We start from the raw sequence: 17,708 nt of genomic DNA on the forward strand, positions 1-17,708 counted from the left end.
ATTGGTCGAACTCTTCTTCTTTTGCATTAGCTTGATTTGAGGACAGCGCGTGCACAGAGGCGTCACCAGGTCTTTGCAATAGCAGTATTTCCCAAACATAGATTAATTCGTGGCGGTGCGCCACAGAATAAACACCGGCTGCTCACATATTGCATTTCGTTATAAAAAAAATGTTTTACGCAATTTAAAACACAGCGTATATTCATTCAGCTGCATTTCCTTTCCCTGCACTCCCTCCGTCTCTCTGTCTCTCTCACAAACAATTTTTTGTCTCGCCAAAGCCTTATTTGATCAGTGAGTGATGTACATGACTGCTGCGCTTGCGATAGGAGCATATACTGAATGAACGAGCAGAGACAGAGGCCCGGTCGCGCGCGCACCCTCACCGTCTTCAAACTGTCTTGATCTCTCTCGCTCCCACTCGCATATTAATCAAAATCAATTGAGAATTGACACGATGGTAAAAGATCAGAAGACCGAAGTTTCACGTGGAGCATTCGGGTATTTTTTTCCTGAATTACTGCTGGGTGTTGTGCTAAAAAAAAAAAAAAAAAATTACGTTGCCTCATCTTCTAAATCTTCTTATCTTCCGCACATTCAGCTGACATAAAAAACACTTTAAATAAACAAAACAAAACCTACCAAATGACGAAATGTTTTCTGTGTTGACAAATCTTGTGCGATGTCCTAACTGCCGGGATAATCACACGCGTTGTACAAGTCTGCTAATGGCAAGTCCGATTCGCGAACTAATGACTCCTTTGAACCGATTCCAGCAAAACAATTTTTTACTGTTTGCGGTAAATGCAGTTGGGTTGTTGAGGTCCAAACTCTAAATAAGATGCGAATCAAATAAACTTTAATCAAATAAACTATAAATAATCAAAATAACTATATCAAATAAACTATAAATAATGTTGTCATTTTTTTACTCTTACACGTGAAGGTGAAGGTGTGAATCATTTTTGATTAATATTTAATATAAAAGAGTTCTGTTTGACAGATTATTAACGCAGATTATTAACGCAGATTATTAACGCAGATTATTAGATTATTACTCATTCATCAGCTACTCAATAATGTGTGTTGCATATCTTCATAGAATTTCTTCTGCCACTCAAATTCGAACAGAAATGTGCTCTGTAACTCATTGTAGTCTCTCGCCCGGCATTCTTCTGCTGAAATGAGTTCACCCCTGTACTCCAAAACAAAAGCTCCGGCTTCCACAGGCTGGGTAGCAAACACTCCTCTACCTATGATGAGGACAAACCATTAAAAATACATTTAACTGGAAGAAAAATGTGTTGTCTTAACCCTTCACATACAGATGTGGTATAACCATGTCAAAATGACACTAAAGCTTACTGCCTTATAATCAGGGTATTTGCAGGTATCATCAATTCCAATGTAATACTTTTTAATACCATTTTTAAGACATTTCCAAAACATTTAAGACCTGCACATCACTTTGACTTCTATGCAACATCACCCTGCTCAGCAGAGATATATGGAGGAACAATGGACATTTTTGGCTTTAAATTAACTATAGTGGAGTAAAGGTCAATAGAAGTATATAGGAGACCAGATTATAGCATTTCAAGTAAGAAATACTACAGAAATTGAATGGACATCGAAAATAAAATTAAAAATATGCAGTTTTATTTACTGTATTAATTAAATATGCTGCAAAGGCTATTGGGTGAAGAGCAGTGAGTGATTCTCTATTTGTCTTTTGTTTGATTACAGTGACAGACAGAGCAGACCTGTGTATTAGGCTGCTTTCCCTTTAAGACTGAATGCACAGATCCAATATAATAAATGACGTGACATCCATCCGATTTTCTACCTATTGTTTACATTTACTTAAGATGAATGTGTGTATTTAATGTGTAAAGTGCAGAAGAACTGAAGCAGGTGCTTGAGCTCTGACAGAAGACTTCAGTACACATGCTTCGAGTGTGTGCACACAGAGGGCTGCCCGTCATGGTTCATTGCAATTTAGAATTTTAAATAACATAGCATTTATGAACACAAATACATATTAATAAATTACATTTTGATGTTTGAAAGCATTTTTTTACAGTCTATGTTTGAAAGTCTCTAGGTTTACACCGGCACGCGCATGCCCAGTGTTCGTGAAAGGTCACGTGATCCGCGTTTTCAGTCGTTTTAATGTGGGCGGCACTGATGTTCTTCCAGCACTGGTGTGGACGGATATCGAATTTGTTTTAATTCTCCGTTTCTAAACTAAAACGCAGTAGTGTGGATGGGGCCTATGATTCAGGTTATTAATACACAATGTGGACACTTTTACAAAACCAATGCTAATTTATCATTTTCCAACTACAAAGACATGGATTATCATGTAAGCGTATGCAAACAATCAGTACTAAGAAGTTAATGTGTAATATGCTGTCCCATACCTTTGTTATTATCGATAAATCGTTCCATAAACCCAGGCTTGTCCCTCAAAGACAGAATGTGTGTCCTGGCATCATCAACAGGCCGTATCCTTGTCTTCCTTTTCAACATTATGGTGCTGAAAAAATAGTTACACATACACAATAAAAATAAATGAAATTAGCATGGGGAAAAAACTAAATGTAGCTTGCACAGGTCAGACAACAGATATAACATAGAAATGATAGTTAAGCTAGATCTATTCAGCCATATTGTAAATAATGTAAGATAGATCAATAAACAGATAAGTTAGTCTGTCAGCTGCACGCGATCTGCCATCATGTCTTATCAATTAAAACATGAGGTAAAAAAAAGTCTGAAATCGTTGTCAAACCAATACATTAGTGGATTTTTGCAGAACTATAAAGAAAATGGAGTCAAATTATCATGTAATGCAATAAAATGCTTCTTACGCAGCCGCCATTATCACGCATCACCAGCTCATAATATTATCACCTATGATCTGAATAAAATGCTACATCATTAACTAGCATTTAGCTGCGCTACGAAATTGAGTAAGAATTGAAACGAATATCATGTACAAAGTCAAATAACTTCACCTACCTGCTTCTCACATGAAGACTGCTGTGCCCATAGACAATAAAAGAAATGGACACAGCAACCCCATTGGAACTCAATTGAGACAAGTGAAGCCCATTTTTAGCGTTTTTTAGCACTTCCGTTTCTGACGCGCAGACTCAAACTAAGCTTGATGACGTCAGCAACCTGTCTGACAGATGTAAATCTTCTAGTAGCTGTGCGTGAAAACTGCTATTGTTAATCTTGCAGAGACGGCGAGCTTGAGCGGGGAGTTCTTTGGCGTGAGTGAACAGGAGTAAGTATTCTGATTAATTATTTTGTATAGTATTTTAAAATGTAACGCCAGTACGCCATATTAAGTTAATTGCCTGCGAGCTTCTCCTCCTGTCTGTACGGTAATGCGACAGAGAGTCGAGTGGTTATGACGCAATCGTTAGCCTGTTTTTACAAAAACTGTTTCTACGGGGCCATAATGTAACATAGAAGGTAATGGAGCCCTTTATACATTGTCGTGTATCTTTAGAAATAAATAATGGACAAACGGAGTCTTTAAACGCCTCAGAGGTAAAGTTATTCGCTGTCAAAGTGACGCCAAAATGAATGGGAGTCAATGGGAATGCTAACGCAAGTGAAGTTCTGCTACAAGATGGAGGTACGCGGCCAACTTCCGGTCGACTTCCTTGCCGCCTGGCTGTTCCCTGTGATCAGAGTCGAAGCGCGTGGAACTTCCGGTTTAAAATGCCATCCGTGTCCGTGTCGGTGGGCTTTTAGCAGCTAATGTTAGCCATCTGATTAAAACCTTACTTCATTAAGAATTATTCTGTTCACACGACTAGAAATACACATGAAACTATATCAGATGTTTAGTTAAATACTATAGGATTACAGCAACCTGTTGCTTAGTCTACATGAAGTGTTTTTTTTTCCGTTGAAACAGAGTCAAAACACGAGGAATTGAAGATTAAAACCCAGAAAACAGTGTGCATGGGTGCATCCAATAAAACTACAGGGCTCCTCCCTCCCTCTCCGTGGGCCTTTCTCATTGGCTAAAGCCACACACACATCCTGCAGTGTGTATCTGCTGCAATACCACGTTCCCAGCTACAGGGGCGATAGAGAGCATACACACATACACACTCAAAACTGGTTTTTATCACTTTGTGGGGAAAGTGAGAAAAAAGCATGAGGCATATCAGCAGAGGCTACTGAGGCAGTTTACGTTAAAATCGGTGTGGTGCCCACCATTTCGGGCCCCACAACGTTGTTGGACCCCAAACTGTAGGTGTGCTCCTGGTCACTGGGACCCACAAAGTAAGAAATACAAGTACGTGTACACACACACACACGCGCGTTCGTTCGTACACACACGCGTTCGTTCGTACACACACACGCACACACACGTGTTCGTTCGTACACACACACGCGCGCACACACACACACACACGCACGTTCGTTCGTACACACACACGTTCGTTCGTACACACACACACACACGCACACGCGTTCGTTCACACACACACACACACACACACACACGCGCGCGTTCGTTCACACACACACTTTGGTCTATGTTGTCTGCCTGTTTGCCCTCTGGCTCCGGCCACCATCCCTATCAGAGGCTAGCTGCAGCCACCTGGTGATGAGGATCTCAATTTCCTTCTCTGTGGAATCCTTGGTCAGGGCATTCTGTCGGACTGCATCTGAGAAAAACACAAGATAGAAGAGGGCAGCATTAACATGTGAGATCCTAAACTTAATTTGGATCCAGGGCTCTCCTCTACACTTACATTTATTTTTAATTTAAAAAGTTTGGGAGCACCTTCTGATCAATGACAAATCCACCTTCCCTTTATAAGGGGAATTATATTTTACTATAAAATGTCAAATTGTATTTTTAACCTCATTAATTGTCATCTTTTATGACAAATTCATAAATCGAGTTTATGAATAATAAGACACAAAAGTTACCAATCAAATGAAATCAGTAGTGTTTGGAAGTTTTCCTCTCTGTCCTGCAGTTGCCACGCCCCATTTTTCTTTGCCACTTACGCCATGTCCCAAATGGCACACTCCGGACTTGTGGACTTCCTCAGAGTCCACACTTCGGTGACGTCATGTAGTGCAGACCTATAGGGCCCTTAGCGCGAGTCCGCGAGGGTGCATTGAGAGGTATTTTGGGACAGACTCGATCGTCACGCCGGAAACAGGAAGAAGGTCTGGTTGACTTATCCCTCTCCATACGGAGCTGAATAAACTTAAAGTTCATCTCATCAGTCCCTTTATTAGAAAAATATCACAAATATCATTAAACAAATTACAGTCTTTAGCATAGAGAACAGGATTAATTTTAATTTCCCAAATAATATGTCCATGTGAAATACACAGCCTGCTTTTACAGTTCTATAATTGTAAATGCCACCTGGGCATTAGAATAGATGTCATGGTTATTTAAATGATAAATACATTTGTACATAATAATACATAATGTTAAATTTTAACACAAAATTAAAATGAGTTTAAGAAAAATGTATAGGTTTCAATATTCATACTACGTTTATATGACTCATAAAGCCATGACATTCGGTTCTATTTATGTAATGAATAATAATGCGATCGTATTATTTAACGCGCTATTATTATGTTTGAGATATCAACTGGTCGATAATGTTTGTATAACTGTAAGTAACAACTGGTAAAATGTACGCCTATGTCATAAAAAACATTGATACTTTTACACTTAAATATTCTCTTCTCAGCCATGTTTACAGTCCGTGAGCGAAATATCCTCCCATCTGTTGTCTGATTGGTCTTTCGCAAGGATTCCTGGGTAGTTGAAGTGCGTGGAGCCTGCTTCTATGCGGGCTTCGCGGAAGACCGCTTCAAGGGTACAAAGGGGGCGCTGCTGAGCACACTTCGGAGCGTTTAAATGCTGAATGGGACGGCCTACGGACTCGTAGACTCGGCGAGCACGTGCATTTCAAGTCCACGAGACCGAAAGTCCACATGAAGTGCGCGATTTGGGACAGGGCCTTAGTTCCAGTTTAAACAAATCGATTGAATATTCAGTGACAAAAGCAAGCGACTGTCTTTATGAATGGGTGATTGAATCATAGACTCACTAGATTAATATGAAAACGCATTCATTCATTAACGAAACACATTTGCTCAGAGATGCCCAAACATTTAGCTGTGATTTTGTTTTGAACTATTTTTGTTGAAACAGAGCAAAAATCTGACTACTGTACCTAAAATCACTGCACAATTAATCCTTTATTTACATCATGTCTGTAATATTGTTATAAGATAATTTGCGATCTTGCATAACTAAACAAACTTGATTTTGACTGAGTTGATTTGTATGGTGACCTGGAAGGGGCATGTTCGGTTCAATTAGTTTTGTCGTGGCCACAACAACCCTTAAAAATAAAAAAGGCAAAATAATAAACAAAACAACAAATAGTGTTCCGTCGGAAGGATTGTATACACAACCCAGCTGGATACACTCTAACTAACCAGAGTTCTCATTCATAATTAATAGTTTGACAGCCCTAGAAAATTGTCATCATTTACTCACCCTCAAGTTGTTTTAAACCTGTATGAATTTCTTTCTTCTGCTGAACACAAAGAAAGATATTTTGAAGAATGTCGGTAACCAGACAATTGATGGACCCCATTGACTTCCATAGTAGTGTAGGAAAGATCTGTGTTTCTCCCAGCCTTAAGGGGAAGCTGTGCTCTATGAGTGTTTCATTCTTCTTCACATGGGTGGAGCAGTTCTGTTTTCCTTGTGAAAAGGTGAGGAGGGTTTTCACTGTTGCATCTATTACATTTCTTTAATTATATTTGCCATCCATGCTATTTAAAGATATATATTACTGTTAAAGATGTTAACTAACATATATGTGCAGTAATTTATGATTGATGGTTTTGTATCTCTGATATTATTTAATGGGTTGTACTTTCTAAGGGGTGGGTATATTTGTCTGTACATAATATTGTGTTTAACGTTTCTCTGAGTATTTTGGGTTATTTCATTTTGGATTCATATGTGGTTACAGTAGGAAAAAAAATACTATGGAAGTCAATAGGTACCATCAACTGTCTGATAAATACCAACATTCTTAAAAATATTTTTTTTTGTGTTCAGCAGAAGAAATTCATACCGGTTTGCAAACAACTTGAGGGTGAGTAAATGATGACAATTTTCATTTTGAGGTGAACTATTCCTTTAATCTCTTAGCGCAACAATTAAGACTAATGTAAATGCAACAAAGGCATTCCAACAAGTTTGTCTTTGAAAGGGAGGAGGACATATTTACGAAGGCCATCGTCAACTTTAACACACTTCAAACTCTCTGACAACTGTGATAGAAGAAACACACCTAGGCTAGATGAACTGAGGGGATGTGTAGAATGGCTCAACAGCACAGAACTGATAATACACCAAGTGCACATTACCTTCAAGCAAGATGATATTCTGAAGCAAGCCAATGTAATTACCTATTTTAAATACAGTTATCCCCCTCTGTAATTTTAACACAAAATTGATCCCTGTGCAATTCTCTAAACTCCTGTATTCCTCCTCTAACAGCCTGTGGTAAGGGACCACCAACATGCTCTTTCTTTAATACAGTTCCAGCTTTCACATCGCCTTCATGGACCCTTCTGTTATTGGTACGCTCAGACAAGCGACGGACAATCTGGGCAACTGGGAAATTTGGCCCTCTCACCATGCGCTTTACCTCGCCAAGAAAATTTTCAAAAGGGAACCCATCTCCCATCTCATCAATGCATCCATGTCTCTTAACATCATCTCCCAAATGAACAAGGCCATGCAAATTGTACACCAGAAAGCCCTCACCATAAAGTCTGCCAAAATGTTCAACAAATGACACAAGTAGTGTCTTTGCATAGTCACATATCCCTACATCCACCTCAGGATTAGCCAGCATAAAAATAGCAACCGACAGCAGCATAAAGTTGTAGTAGACTGGAGCAGCCAGAATATCTACAAGAATGACAGGGCCTGTATACAACAAGAACTGCAGTAGCTCCGTAGCCTTCTATCTCCCTCTTTCCTCAAAAGCTCTAGGCTTTCTAGCAAACTCGCACGGAATGTGATTCTTCAGTTTCTGTAGGTTTTGAGATGCTTTAACCAGCTGACCAGAAAAGCGAGTTGGCAAAGGCCCACTACACCACAGGTCAAACAACCGACGTACAACCCCAAGACACACCAAATGCATATAATCGTGAGGAAAATCAAGTACCATGTCGATGCCAAGTCCAGTCAGAGGAGACTGTGCTACATGATGATCTTCATCCAACATTTGCCTAAAACTAGCATCTGTTCTTAAGGTGGAGTCAATCTGTGGAAAAGTCATGCGGTTGCTTATATATACACCAGTCTGTACACATTTATCACAAGCTGAATAGCCTGAATGACTCTTTATGCCTTTATCAAAAGCCCGGGCTGGAGCTCACACACAACAGAACAGACTTTCAGAAAAAACTGCTTTCCTTTGAACCAAATCCCAGACTGAAGACTACTCAACTCACTCACCAGGTCCCTCAAGTACTCAGTGAGTGATTTGGGTTTGCAATCCCCTCCGAAAACACCAATCATGAATGGATATTTACCTACTTCCTTCAACAAACCTAGAATGGGCCACAGCTGCTGGTTATTACTCTTAAACAATGGAAGCCCGTCAAAGTTTAACTGTAACTGCAGGCAATGTTTGCTAGGGAGTTTCATCCACACATTTTCAAGAAGGCCCGTTATAGCATTCAATATGCCAAAGTAAAAGAAGGCACCTCCTGCTACAGGTAGGATTTTGTAGTCTGTGACTGTTTTGAGGAGAGTCCTCCCATCTCTTGGCAAATTTGGGTGGTGAAGCCTTAGAATAGACAACAAGACAGTAAGTGCAACCATGGTGATATTAAACTGCAAAGCCCAATTGACTAAATCATCAGCCAGGTCAGGTCTAGGACTATCCTCAGAAGGTCCCTCTTTATCATCACAGTCACTGTCAAAGTTCCAGTCAGAAATAAAGTCATTACTGTTGTCGCAGTTTAAATCAACATGCAAGTCATGTACAGTGTGGTCATCAGTCAGATCATTGTCAACAAGCTTACAGTCGTTCTCAATACCCTGCAGCAAATTAGACACTGATTTAACTGCCTTGCGTCTCAAATTTGATTTGAAATCATGCATTCGATCAGCCATTCTTACCTCAGAGTAGTGTTGTTGTTGTCTTTTTGCCTAAATTGAATTTAAAACGCAAATTACCTGAGGAAAAAAGAAAAAAAGATTAGCATTGTACAAAACCATACATAATGTCTTCTTATACTAAAGCATTACGATTTCCCTTTTTTAGTCCAAGGATTGTGTGTACTGTTGGATTGTATCACTTTAAGTTACATATTTATGATTTGTGATTTAATTTGCTGTTGGCGTTGTATTTTACAGCATGTATTAAATTTTCTGACCATGAGAATAGCATTAATTGTATTTTATTTCACCTAGAGAACCACATAACAATTTAGAAAGGTTCAGCGCTACCACTTTGAGCAATGCACAACATGTTGCAGAAATTTTCATTGCCCTTTTTGTGATGGCAGTGTTTTTAAACGGACAAATTAAATAATCCCATTAAAATCCACTTTAAAAAGGCCCACTTTGTTGTTCATGGAGGTATGAACATCTGTAGTTGTACAGTGGCAATAGATAGCCTATAATTTTACATTTATCTATTTGGCAGACGCTTTTATTCAAAGCAACTTGAATTGCATTTCATGCTGCGTTCCAGGCAGGTTTTTGAGCTCGTAAATCACTTCAAACCACGACTCACGACCTGTGTGCGTTCCAGGCAACCTGTAACCCGTGTTTCTATAACCTTATACCCGTGAAAGTGCACTGGAACGGCAGTCAAACCTGTGACTTCCCACCCGTGAACTCGTACTATCGATGTACTCCCAGTTACGAGCTCTGACGTCACATAGCCGTGTTGGAAAAACACGGGTTACAGGTTGCCTGGAACGCAGCATCAGATACACATATTTAATTGTAGTCTCTTTGGAATTAGATGGTTTTCTGCATGATTTAGAGTAGACAAAATATTAAATTATCTTCATTAACGTAAAGGTTACATAAATCCACACTAAAACGTAAGCTAACAAAACACAACCAATTATATATTTCTGTATTTATATTTTATTATAATATTTATCTATGAATGCATCCCATTAAACATGCAAACACACAGGATAAGTTTGAGTAGGTTTGGAGTTAGTAGGTAGGAGATGAAAGGGGCCTCAGGATTATCTCAATTTGTATGGAGTTTTTATTTTTTCACTTTTCACAGTTTTCTGTCTATCATATAATTGTGTATGGTCTAAGAAAAAAAATGGTTAGTTGTAAAATGGTTTGAGTATTAAAAAATATTTTCAATTAAATCAAATAATGCTCAAGCTTTGTTCTTTGTTTCAAAATATATCATTAATCATTTGACTAAAACAAATGAATCAAGTATAATTTTAACTTTTAAAAAACTTAACATTTGTTGCAGTATAGGCCTGTATTTTGTTAATAGGACAAAACATAATTCTTATATTTTATAATATTTTAGATATATTATATTTTCAATAAAATAGTTAAAAATATATTTATAATAACTTGGTTTTAAACTTTGAAACGTTGCTGCGCTCACTTCCGGCCTCAGACTGTCATGCTGCAGTCAGACTCAGACCTATCACAAAAGTTGGCCGTTGTACCGTTAACGTTATTCAGAATGTTATGAAAAATAAGTGTCACGTTCACAAATTGCCCCAACAGTCAGCCTCCCACGGAAAAAACACAACATATTGTACATTCATTTGAACCAACAATAAAGTTAAAGATGGCAGCTTTCAGAAACGACTCGTTTTGTATTATTAAATGTCGAGACTCGAGAGTGAATCTGTTACAGCCCCGTGCAAAAGACCATATCTATGCCTTTTCCGACCATGTCATGTCAGCGCGCACACAATAATGGCGGACGGTCTGCACATATTCAATATCTTCACAACCCAGAACATTAATAGATAAAATATTTGCAGCATTGAGTTGGATTATGGAGCAAACTAACCTAAACTAGCAATGGCGCTGGGTCGAAAAGGGAGGATTCCAAGTCAGGCGTTAAGTTTTATTTCACCCCCGTACGTCACTCCAGCGATGCGATCTGACGCTCGCTGCCGTTGAAATCGGCTTCATGCTGGCAAAAGGGTCTGAGCCGAGCGCCCAGAGTTTAAAACAGCCGTCAATGCATTGTATTGTGAAATGCAAACTCAATGTTACGAACAAGATGTTGTAAATGTAGGCTACCCATCCTATTAACCCAAGTAAACACAGGATATTAAATGTTGGCCGGTAGAAAAATATTTTAGTCTGCATTTTTTATTTCTGTTATCCACTGTGCATGTTTAAAATACATAAACGTAGCTTCATGACAACTAAATATTTTTGCTATGGTTATTAAAGAATGATCTGTAAAACTAGGCTATTATTATTATAAGCAAAACATATTTTGGACAAATCAAGACATTAACGAACTATAAGATAGGGTCAGGAATTTACGTCAATTTTTTTAAATTATTTTAATGTTAATTATTGCTACATTAAATTGAACCTAAGCGGAGTCATTTCCAGAAGTGGTCCAGCTCATACAGCCAGAGCCTGTTTACCAGAACGGTGAACATGAATCGGCCCAGTGCTTTTCAGTCGTAACAAAAATGCAAGTGCCAGAGGGAGCTGCGGCCCACCACCGGCCCGGTTAACACACGCCCATGCCGAGTCTAAGCCGCAGGCGCCGCGGGGCAGCCGCGCTCGGGCCGATTATACATGCTAGCTGGGTATAACATGCCAAAAAAGAGGAACCAGTTTAATCCTTTCAGTTATTTATTTTTCTTTAATATGGGTTCTAGTTTAGATTCAGATTAAATTTGTTTAGTAATGTTGTTGTTTCTATACATTCAAAAGTTGTAATTTAAATGCAAATGTTTAATAGTATTCTTTTTTTCATAACAAATCAATGCATTTTAAAAGAAATTGTGAGTATGATTTCATTTAATAATTTAATTAGAATTGTTTTCACACCTATCATAGTCAAAACATTATTGTTTTTTAAAGAGCCGATTGTGAGCCAAAAGAGCCGGCTCTTTTCAGTGAGCTGAGTCAAACGAGCCGACTCACAAAAAGGAGCCGAAATGCCCATCACTAGAACCGATTCATTGTCCAGTTTCCTGAATGACAGCCAGATTAACCAATAATGATCAAAGTAATAAAACAAAACTACCAATAGGAGTTGTTTCAGTGTGATAAAGCAGCGAAATGTATTTAGTTTTATTGTTGTTAATGATGATAATATTTAACATACACCTTTAGATTTTATAATAGGTATCATGACTAAAATATTTTAAAATGCTATTAAAATAATAATAATCTTAAATAATTTAATATAAATAATTTAAAAGTTTGTTAACCTTTTTCAACCATTTAGCATTAAACATTTTTAACATTGTTTCATTAAAAAAACTGACCTTATTTCAACCATATTTCAACGTTAAAAGTTGGTCATGTGCTGGAAGTTTTTCAACTGTTCATCTTTAAACGTTGAATCAACGTTGTTTCAACGTTGAAACCACAACTGACCTTATTTCAACCATATTTCAACGTTGAAAGTTGGTCATGTGCTGAAAGTTTTTCAACCATTCGGCTTTAAACGTTGAATCAATGTTGTTTCAACGTTGAAACCACAAATGACCTTATTTCGACCATATTTCAACGTTGAAGGTCGGTCATGTGCCGGCTGGGTCGTTTATGAATTAATTAATTAATTAATTAAATAATTTCATTAATTTACAGTATGGCATACAAAACGCATTATTAGCCAAATAATATACATATTAAAGGTGCAATAGGTGATTGTCTTCAGAAACATTTTTTGTTACACTGGTTGAAAGTCTCCTCACATCCCGATAGTTAAGTGGTTTAAATTTATTTGTATTTATATATTCTGTGGAACGCGTAGGAGCAAGAATGTATGTCCAATCAAAACGCTCGTTGCGAGCGTAGACTGTATAAAAAAATGGACATAGTGTCTGTGACGTCACCCTTAGGTTTCCGAAGAGAGATTTTGAAACCAAAAGTGGGCGGAGCGGGCCGGCACCATCTTGGCAGCGCGTCACCTCGTGTCACTCTGCGGTAATCAAAAATAGGCAAAAAAGCGGGAGCTGGTTGCCACGCCCACTTAGCATGACGGCATTGTCAGCAGCGGCAATCCACCGGTCATTCTAGTGGCCACACCCTTAATTATGCAGAACTTTAAGGCTTAATATAATTTAAATGGATGAGTTATACAAAAATTCACCCTCCTCACAGTTGTCATGAAGGGTAAAATTAGCTATATAGACCAAAATAATTTTTTGCACCAGGCTTTAAACATGTTTTTTTTTTTTTTTTTCTGCTGTAAAGTTGAGCATTTTTACATGGGGAGTCCCATTTGCAGCCAGCCTCAATCGGCCAGTCGATGAATTGCCGTTTTGTCACTTCCGTTTGGGCTTCACGAGAGAGAGCGGAAGGTTGCTGCTCAGTTTCAAGCGTTTTAAATAGCTTTCCTACCTGCCTGTCAACATATGTATCTGCATACATCTGCGCACCCTGTTAGCGGAAACAGAATACGTCATTAGCACATCATTTGTTTCTCAGTAAATGTTTTGATTACAATTACATTTATTTTGTAATTAAATTACATGATTATGTTACATGCTACTACAGCTAGCTGGGTAGTAACTGATTACATGCAATCTGGATTATGTAATCAAATTAAAAAAAATAAAAATTAAGCACGTTTTTAGGATAAATTACATTTTAAAATACTCTAATCAGAGTACAGTTGCTTTTTTATCGATTAGATTATTATATACTGTATTATTCATGCAATAGATATATTTTATTCAGAAATTATTGATTATCCCAAATTTCTCTTTTTCATTTTTTAAATGTTGCTTTTTAAAATAGCCTACCACTTACACTATGTACTCTCAGAAAGACTTACAGTTTATTTTGGACATTCACTCAAACATCATTCACTTGTCAGGTGGCTCTAAAGCATTTGACCCCTGGATAAAAAAAAAAATGAAAATTTAAATAAGTGTTTCAACATTGCATCAGCTAGTGATGATTTAATGTTTATTAGAATTATCACTCAGTGGGTTATTTAAGGCTTTTGTCTTTCAAAGCGAGCGGCAACCTCCCGCTCTCTCTCATGAAGCCAATAAGGAAGTGACTAAAACGGCAATTCATCGACTGGCCGCTTGAGGCTGGCTGTAAAAGGGAGTCAGTCCCCATGTTAAAATGCCCAACTTTACAGCAGAAAAAAAATGTTTACAGCCTGGTGCAAAAAAAAAGATTTTGGTCTATATAGCTAATTTTGCCCTTCATGACAACTGTGAGGGGGGTGAATTTTTTTTATAACTCATCCGTTTAAATTATATTAAGCCTTAAATTTCTGCATAATTAATGGCGTGGCCACTTGACTGACAGGTGGATTGCCACTGCTGTCACCGCCGTCGAGCTAGGTGGGCGTGGCTTCAGCAACCAGCTCCCACCTTTTTTCCCATTTTCGATTGTGCAGGAGAGTCACGCAGTGTCGTGCTGCCAAGATGGCAACGGCCCGCTCTGCACACTTTAAGCTTCAAAAATGCACTTCAGGAGTCTACGGGTGACATCATGGACACTGCATCCATGTTTTTATACAGTCTATGTTTCAAACACATTAAAATGCACAACTTCACATTATTTCTTATTTACATGTAATGCATGCATTCCCAAACTTTGTAATTTTAAATCAGTATGGAACAATATTATCCTATTTAAATCAATGTGATAAACAAGGTAATCTAAAAGTCATCAAAAAGTAGTTGTATTATATTACTTGAAATGTGGCCCTGGACCACAAAACCAGACTTAAGTCGCTGGGGTATATTTTCAGCAATAGCCAAAATAAAATTGTATGGGTCAATATATATATATATATTAGTGGTGGTGCATCACAAACTGCTTGAGAAAGCTGTAAACGAATTCCACATTGCACAAGGTGCAAACAAACTTACGCCTGTTTCACACATAATCCGTCTGCAGTGTGTATGAGTTTCGTATTTTTTTACGCACCCATGTTATTGGATTCCAGTGTTCACGCGGTTGTGGTCCGTCAGTGCGTTCCAGGAGCGTTGCGTCTGCAGCAGTGCAGCGATCATTTACGTACCGAGTAGCGGATCCTGTGTGAAAGCACAATGAGTATGAGTCCGTGCTGCTTCTGTACCACATGAAACGCACACGGACTGCATACGCAATGCAAACGGATTATGTGTGAAACAGGCGTGCGTCTTGTCGAGGTTTCCATTGGGAAGCTTCTTTAAAAAAAAAAATTCCCTGAAGCAAGCCCGAATTATGTGTGAAACAAGCATGCGGTAATTTCACAGTAGGCATACACACAGGTTTAAAGACTCGTTCTTACCGCCTACAGATTCGGCTAGGTATACACCCGCGCTAAAATATCAAGGTTAAAGTCATCATAGCTCGCCATAGACCCAGCTCTCAACCCAACTTTGAGAATAGATTAACGGTGATATTTTTTAATCGCCCGATAAGAGTCTCACGTTATGCAGCACGTTAACGCCAATAACAGCCCACCACTAATATATATATACATACATAATAGGGCTGTGCAAAAAATCAAATGCGCATCTCATCAGTAAAGGCGCTCCTGTGATTAGAAGTACATCTCCAGCATGTGTGTTCAGATCAGGGTTGCCAGGTTTTCAAAACAAATCCTGCCCACTTGCTTCTCAAAATTAGACCAAAACTAGCCCAATCGCTTTTCCAGGAGGTTCCCCCACAAAAATTGCATCCCGGGGTTAAAATACACGTTTTTTTGGCAGCGTTACCTCGGTAAAATTCGCATTTTAGGGGCTAAATATCACGTTATTGGTATTGGGGTCGCTGCAAACTGCGGACATGAAAAACAACAGCGGACTTGGCAAAACTGGTTCAGGTGGGGCGGCATTTACTACACAGAGCCATAGTCCACCGACAAGCTACTCAACTCAACTCAACTCAACTCAACTTTATTTATAAAGCACTTTCAACACCACAAGTGGAACCAAAGTGCTGTACAGAAAGTATAAAAGAGAAAAATAAAAACAAAAACAGACATATGACATACACACTTACAAAGCATTGTCAAAAGCTAAAGAAAACAGTTTTAAGCGCACTGAAAAACACCCAATGAAGGACAAGTTTTAACAGAGAGAAGGAAGGTCATTCCAAAGCCTAGGAGCTGCAACAGAAAACGCCCGATCACCTTTACATTTTAAACGCGTTCGTGGAACTACAAGAAGCAACTGATCATTCGAGCACAGAGATCTGCTGGATTGACAGCGGCTGATTAAATCAGTAACATACTCAGGGGCTAGACCATGCAGAGACTTAAAAATGTACAACAGCGCTTTGTATTGAATTCTGTATCTACACAAAATCGCTTTCACAATCAACAAAGAATCGCTTGCGATTTTGAAATCGATTTTTGTGTGGATTTTCTGTGAACTACGGCTCTGTGTAGTAAAGGCCAACCAGTGTTGCATGTTGTTTCATGTCCGCGGGTCGAAGCGACCCCAATACAAATAACGTGATGTTTAGCCCCTAAAATGCTAATTTTACCAAGGGAACCCCACCATTTATTTTTTCACCCGGAACGAAACGCAATTGGGCTAGTTTTGAGAAGTAATTGGGCAGGTTTTGTTTTGAAAACCTGGTAATCCTGATCTGAACGCACGTGCTGGAGATACACTACTAATCACAGGAGAGCCTTTACTGACATTATGCGCATGAAAATCGCATTCGATACAACGTTTATCAGAACATAACATAAAAATTTGTTCAAAATTGTATCATATCTTTCAAACTGTATTTCTAGCCCAGTGTTTGTTCCCACTTCAGTGGCCTTCAGTCAGTGTGCGGTCACAGCGTCCAGAAAGACTTATATCAGAAGAAAGTAGGGAATAATTAACAGTAACATTTTAAATAAGCTATTTAACTAAATTTAATGTTACAGTAAATGTTGTAATGGATATATTTCATGGGGTTCATGTTGTAAAATTAGTCTAGTTATCTTGGTAAACTGCCAACTGGTACTTAGCATCAGTTACGTAAATATAAAAAGTTAGTTTTTAGTACTTGTTTATTAATGTTTTAGTACATGTTTATTAATTAATGTTAGTTTAGCTAGCATGCTTTAGTTTTTAACATATTCCCCGTTGACAAATCTGCAGACGCAGTTTGCTCATCTGATTTCAGAGGCCTGCTGTGTCATGGTTCATGAATGCACTGTTTTCTTCGTGTCTCGTGTATTTGTTGTTCTGTGTGTGTGTGGGTGTATGTGAGTGGGCGTGACCGCTCGTTCCTGCTGATCAGCACGCCAGCTGATCTCATTCCTCGCATCAGCTGCTGCCAATTCACTCACCTATAAAGACTCATCCCACTCTCCTCTCTTTGTCAGATCATTGTTTGGGTGTCCTCAGTGTGTGTCATCGTGTGCCGTTCCAGTCCTGTCTGGGATTCAAGTTCCTGTTCGGTGGTGTTCGTCTCATCTCGTCTGTATATTCACCATCACCTG

Source organism: Carassius carassius, chromosome 6 (assembly GCF_963082965.1).
Source record: "Carassius carassius chromosome 6, fCarCar2.1, whole genome shotgun sequence".
In the NCBI taxonomy this organism is placed as follows: Eukaryota; Metazoa; Chordata; class Actinopteri; order Cypriniformes; family Cyprinidae; genus Carassius; species Carassius carassius.